Here is a 10,525-nt window from a genome sequence, read left to right on the forward strand (position 1 = left end):
GTGGCAATCCCTCAACCAGTTCAGATGAGGTGCCAAGTACTGCCCCCCCCCCACCCCGAGTCAGGAGTCTACAATCAAGATTCTTCAGGGACTTTGTGACTTTGCTCCCATTGCTGGTCTGCTGCACTCCACTCTTGGTGTGTCCCCGTGTGTGTGGGTGGGTCAGACCTGTTGCACCCCCGAACTGTATCTTCAGGGTTGTCCTCTGTAAGCACTGTCATCTAGGAAGGGTCGTCATGTCTCAAGATGAGGCTAGCACTGCAGTCCCCTCTGAGCAGGAAGGTCACCCTCTAGACTTGGTGCACTAGAATGAGGTCTACTCTCTCTCTCCCTTTCCTGTAGAGATAGAAGAAATACCCTCCCTTTGGATGGATTAGTTCCGTGCTCTCCCATTGCCATCTTTTTTCTTCCCCCATTCCTCTGTGAGCCATGAAGGCATATGAGAGGTGGTGGTAGAAGGTGTCTTTCCATACAGGTGCTATCTGCATCTCTTTTTTCTTTTTCTTTCTTTCTTTCTTTCTTTCTTTCTTTCTTTCTTTCTTTCTTTCTTTCTTTCTTTCTTTCTTTCTTTCATGACATATGCATCATAGTATGTTTGGCCTGGCTCATGCCAGAGTATCTGGTCCTCAGCCTGGGCGCTATGTGATATGTACATGTCCCCCTATGCCCGTTCTGTTGTTTGAACTTACCTAAGTGGACTCATGTTGGACTTGTCCTTTTGTGCTTGGCTAACTTCGCTCAGTATAATATCCTCCAACTCTTTCCACAAGATGAGGTGCTTCATTGTTTCATCACTGTTTTTAAGGGATGCATAGTACTCCATTGTGTGTATATAGCTAAGGTTTTTGTTTGTTGTTTTTTAAAAAATAATTTTATTGGGGGCTCTTAAGGGTCTTTAAAAATCATTTTATGGGGGCTCATATAACTCTTATCACAATCCATAGAGCATTTTAAAAATCCATTCATCTATTGATGACATTTAGGCTGCTTCCAATTCTTTGCGGTTGTGAACTCTTCAGTGACAAACACTGGAGCGCAGATGTCGAGTCATGGCCTGTTTCTTATTTCTTCTGGGTATATGCCCAGTAGTGGAATTGCTGAGTCATAAGGTAACTTGATTTCCATCTGTTTTAAGTATCGCCAAATCACTTTCCACAGTGGCTGTACATATCTACAAAACTACCAGAAATGAATGAGTTCCTGTCTCACCACACCCCCTCCAACATTTGTTGCTTTCTGATTTTTTGAATTGGACTATCCTTGTGGGTATTAGGTGGTATCTCATGGTTGTTTTGATTTGCATTTCCTGGATGGCTAGTGATGGGGAACATTTTCTCCCATGTCTATTGGCCATTTGGGTTTCCTTCTTTGTGAATCTTCTCTTCAAGTTTTTTGCCCACTTCCTCAGTGGCCTATTCATTTTTCTCTTATTGTAAGGTTGTGTAGGTTTTAGTAATAAGACCTTTGTCTCTTAAGTCATTAGTAAATATCTTTTCCCAGTCTGTGGGCTCTTGCATCACTCTTTATGAAGTCTTTTGATGCACACAGCATTTTATCTTTAGTATGTCCCACACGTCTATGTTCTCTTCCTCTGGGTGCGCATTCTTCATTATTGCTGATAGCCCATGTATTCCCTGTGCTAAGGTTCTTAACTTTGTGGCATTTTTTTCATTGATGATTCTGATAGTTGTCCTTGTGTATGGGGTGAGGTAAGGATTTTGCATCATTCTTCTGCAGGTTGATATACAGTTTTTCCAGCACCATTTGTTAAAAAGGGCATCTTTCCCATTTGATTGGGGTGGGGGGCACTTATCAAAGGTCAGTTGTCTGTATTCTGCTGTTTTTATTTCTGGATTTTCGGTTCTTCTCTGCTGGTCTGAGAGTCTACCATTATACCAGTACCATGCTGTTTTGGTGACTGTGGCTGTATAATAAGCTTTCAAGTCAGGTAATGCAAGCTCACCTACTTTTATTTTCTTCTTGAGGAGTTCTTTGCCAATTTTGTGTTTCTTTCCTTTCATTATGAAGTCAGTAGTCAGTTTTTCCATTTCTTTGAAAAATTACCAGATGCTGATAATTGTATTGGGATTGCATTGAATCTTTATAGTACCTTAGGTAGGATCGACATCTTCACCAATCCATAAGCATGGGATATTTTTCCATTTGGGAAGGTTCCTTTTGGTTTCTTGTAATAATGTTCTGTAGTTTTCCTCATACAGGTCTTCTGTCTTTTTAGTTAGGTATATCCCTAGATATTTCAATTTCTGCTCTGCTGTTGTGAAGGGTACTACCTTCTTGATCTCATTTTCTGTAATCCCATCCACTGGATTATAGCAATCCAATTGACTTCTGCTTGTTGTTCTTGTATCCTGCCACTCTACCATATTCCTCTATCACTTCCAGCGCTCTTATTGTAGAGCCTTTGGGGTTCTCAATATATAAAATCATATAATCTGCAAATAACAATAGTTTTACTTCTTCTTTCCCCAGATGTATATCTTGGCCCTGAATATGTCTATTAGGTCGAGTTGTCCTTTTCTAGAGTTTAGTTCTGTAGCCTCCTTATTGAACTTCTTTCCTGCTGATCTCTCCTTCTCAGAGAGTGGTGTATTGAAGTCTCCTACTATGATTGCTGATTTCCTGGTTTCTTTGTTCATCTTTTGAAGGATTCGATTAATATATTTCATGGGTTTCTCCTTGGGTGTGTGCATGCTTTTTATGCTCGCTGGTTCTTGGTCTAATGATCCCTTAAGCATTATGTAATGCCCATACTTATCTCTTTTACCTTGAAATTGATTTTGGCAGAGATTAGAATTGTGATTCATGCTTTTATTTTTAGATTGCGATTAGCTTGATATACATTCTACCAACCTTTGATCCTCAACCTGTTCTTATCTGTCAGCTTCAGATGTGTCTCTTGCAGACAACAGTTTATTGGACTTTGTTTCCTAATCCAGCCTAGCCTTAGTCTTTATATATATATTTAATTTTATTAGGGGCTCATACAACTCATCACTATCCATACATACATCAATTGTGTCAAGCACATTTGTACATTCATTGCCCTCAACATTCTAAAAACATTTTCTCTCCACTTAAGCCTCTGGCATCAGCTCATTTTCCCCCTCCCTTATGAACCTTTAATAATTTATAAATTATTATTTTGTCATATCTTGCACTGTCCGACGTCTCCCTTCACCCAATTTTCTGTTGTCCACCCCCCAGGGAGGAAGTTATATGTAGATCCTTGTAATCAGTTTTCCCTTTCCACCCCAGCCTCCCTCCACCCTCCCAGTATCGCCACTCTCACTGCTGTCCTGAAGGGATCATCCACCCTGGATTCCCTGTGGTTCCAGTTCCTATCTGTACTAGTGTACATCCTCTGGTCTAGCCAGATTTGTAAGGTAGAATTGGAATCATGATAGTGGCAGGGGCGGGGGAGTGGGGAGGAAGCATTTAGGAAAGTTGTATGTTTCATTGTTATTACACTGCAACCTGACTAGCTCATCTCTTCCCCTCGAACCTTCTGTAAGGGGATGTCCAAATGTCTACAGATGGGCTTTGGGTCTCCACTTTACACTCCCCCTCATTTACAATGATATGATTTTTTTCTGATGATGCCTGATACCTGATCCCTTTGACACCTCCTGATCACACAGGCTGGTGTGCTTCTTCCATGTGGGCTTTGTTGCTTTTCAGATAGATGGTGGCTTATTTACCTTCAAGCCTTTAAGACGCCAAACTCTATATCTTTTGATAGCTGGGCACCATCAGCTTTCTTCACCCCATTTACTTATGCACCCATTTGTCTTCAGCAATCGTATCGGAAAGGTGAGCACACATGATATGATTTTTGGGTCTTTGATGCCTGATAACTGATCCCTTCAGCACCTCATGATCACACATAGCCTTAGTCTTTTGATGGGGGCGTTTAGACCATTGAAGTTCAGAGTTATTACATCCATCTGTGGATTCTTTGCTGTCATCTTGGACCTTTTTCTTAATATAATAATTTTATTGGGGACTCTTACAGTTCTTTTTTTTCTATTACAGTTCTTATAATAACCCTTACTTCGATTGTTGTAAGCTCATTTGTACATATGTTGCCATCATCATTTTCAAAACATTTACTTTCTATTTGAGCTCTTGGTATCACCTCCTCTTTGTACCCTTCCTCCCCCCACCAACTCTCATGAACTTACTCTTTTAAAAAAAATTAAGTAGCTTTATTGGTAAATTATTCACATATACAATTGAATAGTTCAATCAAACCTAGAAAGTTGTACATTCATTACCACAATAAATTTTTTAGAACATTTTTTCTGTCTTGTACTCACTGTTATTAACTCATCCTCCCCCCAAACCTTCCTTACCATAGCCCCAAGTAACCATTAATTCAGTTACTCTCTCTGTAGATCTATGAAACTTGCTCTTGATAGAATATTTAAGGCAAATAGAAGAAAGGATGACATAAAGAGTTGAACTAAATTTTTCAAGGGGCTGCTAGAGAAGGAAAATATGAAATGGCTTGCTAATTTCAACATTTTGTGGAATGGGTAGAGATATGAATCTCTTCTAGTCACTTGGTGAGGTAGCTGTCTTCTAACTTTCTTGGCATAGTCTAGTGAGTGCTTCCAGTGCCTTATCAACTTGTTGAAACATTTCCATTGGTATTCTATCAATTCCTTGGCTAATGCCTTCAGTGTAGCTTGCACTTCTTTCAGTACCATTAGTTTTTTATCATATGCTACCTCTGGAAATGGCTGTATATCGACTATTTCTTTTTGGTACAGTGACCATGCAGTCTTTTCGTCCTCTCTTCGTGCCCCTACATGGTTCAACATTTATCAATAGAATCTTTCAATATTGCAATTGAGGCTTGAATTTGCCTTTAGTTCTTTCAGTTTAAGGTATGCTCAGCATATTCTTCATTTCTGATTTTCTAACTCTAAGCCTTTGTACATTTAATAATAATATTTTAGGTTGTCTTCTTAAGCTGTCTTGAAATTCCTTTTTATGTCATCATTTCTTCCATTTGACTTAGCTACCCTACACCCAAGAGAAAGTTTAAGTCTCTTCTGATACCTGCTTTGATCTTTTCTTTCTTTCCTGTCTTTTTGATGACTTTTTGCTTTCTTTGAGCAGTAAGTTCTAATTTCACTCGCAGTTCATCAGTTTTTCTGTTAACAGTGTTCAGTGAGGTCATATTTTGGTTCTCCTGGATTTATTTGAATTTTATTCAACTCTTACATATGAGTAATTATGGTTTGTTCCATAATCAGCCCCTGGCTTTGTTTGACTGCTGATATTGAGCATCTCCATTTTTTCTTCTCGTGGTTATAGTCGTTTTTATTTCTGTGTATTCTATATGGACAAATCCATATAGTAACAAATTATGTTGTTGAAAAAATAAGCCATCAATCTTACCATGTGACTTCCAGTTTTGGTTTTTGTCACCAAGCCCATGTTTTTCAATTACTGCTTCTTCCTCTACATTTCCAACTTTCACATTCAAATTGACAATAATTATCAATGAACATTGATTGAATATTTGATCAATATCTGATGCAAGAAGTTGGTTGAAATCTTTAATTTCTACATCAGGAGCTTTAGTGGCTGGTTTGTAAATTTGAATAATAGTTACGTTGACTAGATTTCCCTGTATATGTTTAGATATAATCCTGTTATTGACAGCATTTTACTTCAGAATAGACCTAGAAATATCCTTTCTGACAATGAATACAATACTATTACTCTTGGTTGTGTCATTCTTGGAATAGTAAACCGTCTGATTTTTCTGGCTCAAAATGGTGAATACCAGTCCATTTCAGTTCATTAATGCCTAGGATATTGATCTTATGTAGTTCATCTTTCATGATTTCCAATTATTGTAATTTCATATATTCAAAATTCCTATTATCAATAGACATTTTCAGTTGTTTCTTCTCATTTCACATTGTGTCCCATCAGCAAATGAAGATGTGGAAAGCTTTATTCCAACTACATAGTTATAGTTGACTCTGTTTCTCAGAACCGAACAGTCTGATCCTTCTTCATAGTGTATGCTTAGTCTGGCAGGTGTGCTATCACCTGTTTATCATGGCAACACTAATGACATAGCTTCCACCATCAAAGCAACATGCCAGCCACCATGTACCACAGACAGGCAGACAAGGGGGTGTCTCTGACTTTAGAACCTGTGCTAGTAACCTTTACTCTGGCTTTATTTATTTATTTATTTATAAACATTTTATTAGGGGCACATACAACTCTTATCACAATCCATACATACATCAATTGTGTAAAGCACATTTGTACATTCATTGCCCTCATAATTTTCAAAGCATTTGCTCTCCACTTAAGCCCTTGGCATCAGGTCCTCATTTTTTCCCCTCCCTCTCCACTCCCCCCTCCCTCATGAACCCTTGATAATTTATAAATTATTATTTTGTCATATCTTGCCCTGACATCTCCCTTCACCCCCTTTTCTGGTGTCCATCCCCCAGGGAGGAGATCACATGTAGATCCTTGTAATTGGTTCCCTCTTTCCAACCCACTCTCCCTCTACCCTCCCAGTATCGCCACTCACACCCCTGGTCCTGAAGGTGTCATTCGCCCTGGATTCCCTGTGCCTCCAGCTCCTATCTGCACCAGTGTACATCCTCTGGCCTAGCCAGACTTTCAAGGTAGAATTTGGATCATGATAGTGGGGAGGAGGAGGAGAGGAAGCATTTAGGAACTAGAGGAAAGCTGTATTCTTTATCGGTGCTACATCGTATCCTGACTGACTCATCTCCTCCCCTAGACCCCTCTGCAAGGGATCTCCAGTGACTGACAAATGGGCTTTGGGTCTCCACTCTGCACTTCTCCCTTCATAGTGAATGATTTTTTTGTTCTGATGATGCCTTATACCTGATCCCTTTGACACCTCATGATCACACAGGCTGGTGTGCTTCTTCCATGTGGGCTTTGTTGTTTCTCAGCTAGATGGCTGCTTGTTAACTTTCAAGCCTTTAAGACCCCAGACGCTATATCTTTTCATAGCCGGGCACCATCAGCTTCCTTTGCCACATTTGCTTATGCACCCATTTGTCCTCAGCATTCATATCATTATGGTGTGCTCCCGATGATATGATTTTTTGTTCTTTGATGCCTGATGACTGATCCCTTCAGAACCTTGTGATCACACAGGCTGGTGTGCTTCTTCCATGTGGGCTGCATTGCTTCTGAGCTAGATGGCTGCTTGTTTATTTTCAAGCATTTAAGACTCCAGACGCTATATCTTTTGATAGCCGGACACCATCAGCTTTCTTCACCACATTTGCTTGTTCACCTGCTTTGTCTTCAGCGGTTGTGTTGGGAAGGTGAGCATCATAGAATGCCAATTTAATAGAAGAAAGTATTCTTGCATTGAGGGAGTACTTGGGTGGAGACCCAATGTCCTTCTGTCACCTTAATGCTAAACCTATAAATATAGGCACATAGATCTATTTCCCCATCCTCATATATATTTGCATATGTATATGTCTTTGTCTAGACCTCTATAAATGCCCTTTGCCTCCCAGCTCTTTCCTCTATTTTCATGGACTTTCCTCCTGTCCCACTATCATGCTCCGTCCCCACCTGGGTTTCAGCAATGCCTCTTCATTACATTACCCGTGATCATGCCCTCCCAGGCCTCTCACAGCCACTTCACCACCAATTTGGATCACTTGTTTTTCCCTTGTCCCTGGGTTTGTTAACACCACTTCCTTACCCCCCAACTACCCCTGTCCCATTTCCCCCTGGAACTGTCGGTCCGGTTTTTTTCCTCCAGATTTTTCATCTAGCCTATCTTATTTAGACAGACCTGCAGAGATAATAACATGCACAAAAACAAGACAGAGCAAAACCAAACAACAATATACACCAAGATGCTTAGTGTTTATATTTACCTGTCTGCCAAGTTCAAATAAAAGCTTCATGAGAGCTTAGTGGTTTTGATATTATTTGATGATCTACTAAAAGGTACTAACTGTACCTTATATTTTGAAACAAAAGGCAGCTAATATTGATTTTCCATTGATCATTGTTCTTACAACTTTTATGAAAGATACAGGTCAGAGAGTTATTTGACTGTAGATTTTGGAATCCTCAAGCCACAGAATCAATAATAAATAGGAAGGGGAACAGGCATAAGAAAAAAAGGGATACTTATACAGTTAATGCAAATGTATCATTTAAATTCATAGCCTCTGCTTAAATCCTCTAATATTCAAATTTTGGAGAATTTGTTTTTGAAGGCCTTTATAAAAGCTTTCCACTGTTTTAATTTAATGCCATCTGGAATTTAGCATTTATAAAAAGTGTGGCCGAGGACTGCCAAGAGATTCTTTATGCAAACCAGATGGTACAACAACAGTTTTGTCTTTGTTTCAACAGAAAAGTAGGACTTTGAATAGTCTGAAACCTATGTTACTAAATTTAGCTCAATCAATACTTCAGGGAAATCACAATTTCAATAGTTAAATTACTCCGAACTTAGATATTTTAATAAATGTTTTCATTTGGAGAAGAAAAAACAAAGAGACAGACAATTATTCCTTTAGATTGCCTCATGCTTGTATTCTTAAACAAACTCTCTAAGGAAACTAATACCAATGACCTTCAATGGAGAAATATAAGTTTCTCCTTAGATTAAAAGTGCTATATGTGCTTACACTGAAAGCGAAGTTGTTAACTCTCTTTTGAATAGAAAAGACCCACGCCAAGCACACTGTCTGAGTCACATTTTCTGGCTAGTGCATTTAAAAATATCTTTACCTCGACAATTCATTTTCTTCATGAGCCCAAGTCCAACGCATGAAACAGTTTTAATGGTGCCTTGTTTTAGCCTCACCTAATTCTTGGAAATTTTTCTGTAATAGAACTTTTGTAATTCCATTTCATTTTCCAGACCTTTTGTTTTTGCATTTGTCATTAAAATTCATTATAAGACATTCATTAGATGAAGCAATCTTGTCAAAAGCAAATGTCTACTTAGACCTTTTCTTTTTTACCCTTATTATGTAAAAACATGCTTTCTAACTATACAAGTGAGTCTCTTCTGTAATTAGGCATGAATAGAGTCCAAATGAATTCAGCCTGCTTTTGAAAGGCAGATCTTTTGGTGGGGGTGAGGGGGCATCCTCCTCTCTAAAGAAGATGTGTTTTTAGCTACAGAAGTGCTTGATTTCTCAACCCCCTCTCCCCTGCCCAATTAGCAGTGAATGGCTTTTCAGAACAACAAGGGAGAAGTTTAGTTTGTACTTGGCTGAAGTTTTTTTTTTTTTTTTTAGGGGTGGATGGAGTGGAAATATCAAGTACCACTCATCTTAATTCCTCTTTTTTCTCTACCCGAGCAAAGGAGCACACCAAATAACCCAACCCAGTTGCCTTAAAAGTAAGATGGGCTCATGAAGGGCCGCACGTCTCAAGGTAGAACTGTGCTCTATACGGTTTTCAAAGGTGATTTCTCAGCAGTACATCGCCAGGCCTTTCTTCTGAGGAGCCTATGGATAAACTTGAAACAACCGCCTCTGGATCATTCAAGCACTTCAAGATTTTGTCTTTTAGATCCAGAAAGAGTAAAGTACTCATCCAAGATTTACTTGGTGGTAGATTCTAAAATAATTCTTTAGATCACCCATCTTTCTTCCAGGTAGCTGCTGCTTAGGCAAGAGAGGCAGCAAAGTTAAAGTGCTATTGTTGCCTGGGGACAAGTCATGTGGGAGAATCTCTCCACTTGCTCCCTCTGAAGGCTAGTCTGCCTGGTTTTCTCCAAGTCTTTGGCAAAAAGAAATCCTCCTTGTTTTTATCGGCCAGGGTGGCATTATAAACCATCGCACTGTCCAAGCAGGAGCTAGTCTACAGAACAAGCAGTTGATGGAAAGTACCCCGAGACCAGCAGGACCAGATGGCACCTGGCTACTGCTATCAAACGCTAGTGGGGAAAAAAGTCTGAAACAAAATTCAAAAGTATAAAGGCGACTAGGCTTACTGGTTAGACAGAGGGGTAGAAATCTCGAAACTATGGTCTCAGTCATCCTTCAGGCCTAGAACTGAACTCACCCCTGTGGCTCAGTTTTCAGTAAAACCATAAAGAGGGCTATAAGGAGAACTTAAAGAGCTTCAAAGAGAAAAACATAAAGTTGTCAAGGATTTCGTTTTACTTGGATCCAAGCCCATGAAAGCAGCGGTTAAGAAATCAAAGGATACATTACCTTAGGCAAATGTGCTGCAAAACCCTTCTTTCAGATATTGAATAACAATGTTGTCATTTTGAGGACTAAGTTGCCTCCGCCCCAAGCCATGGTGTTTACAATCACCTCAGCTGCATGTGAAAAGGAGCCATTGAAAAAGGAAGATTGAAGAAGCCACATGTGAATTATGGTCTTCGGGAATAATATTGAAAGTACTGTGGACAGCCAGAGCAAACAGATCCGTCTTGGAAGACGTATAGCCAGAATCCTCCTCGGAAGTGAGCGAGGTGAGAATTCGTCTCACA

This window comes from Tenrec ecaudatus, chromosome 12, assembly GCF_050624435.1.
Source record: "Tenrec ecaudatus isolate mTenEca1 chromosome 12, mTenEca1.hap1, whole genome shotgun sequence".
NCBI lineage: Eukaryota > Metazoa > Chordata > Mammalia > Afrosoricida > Tenrecidae > Tenrec > Tenrec ecaudatus.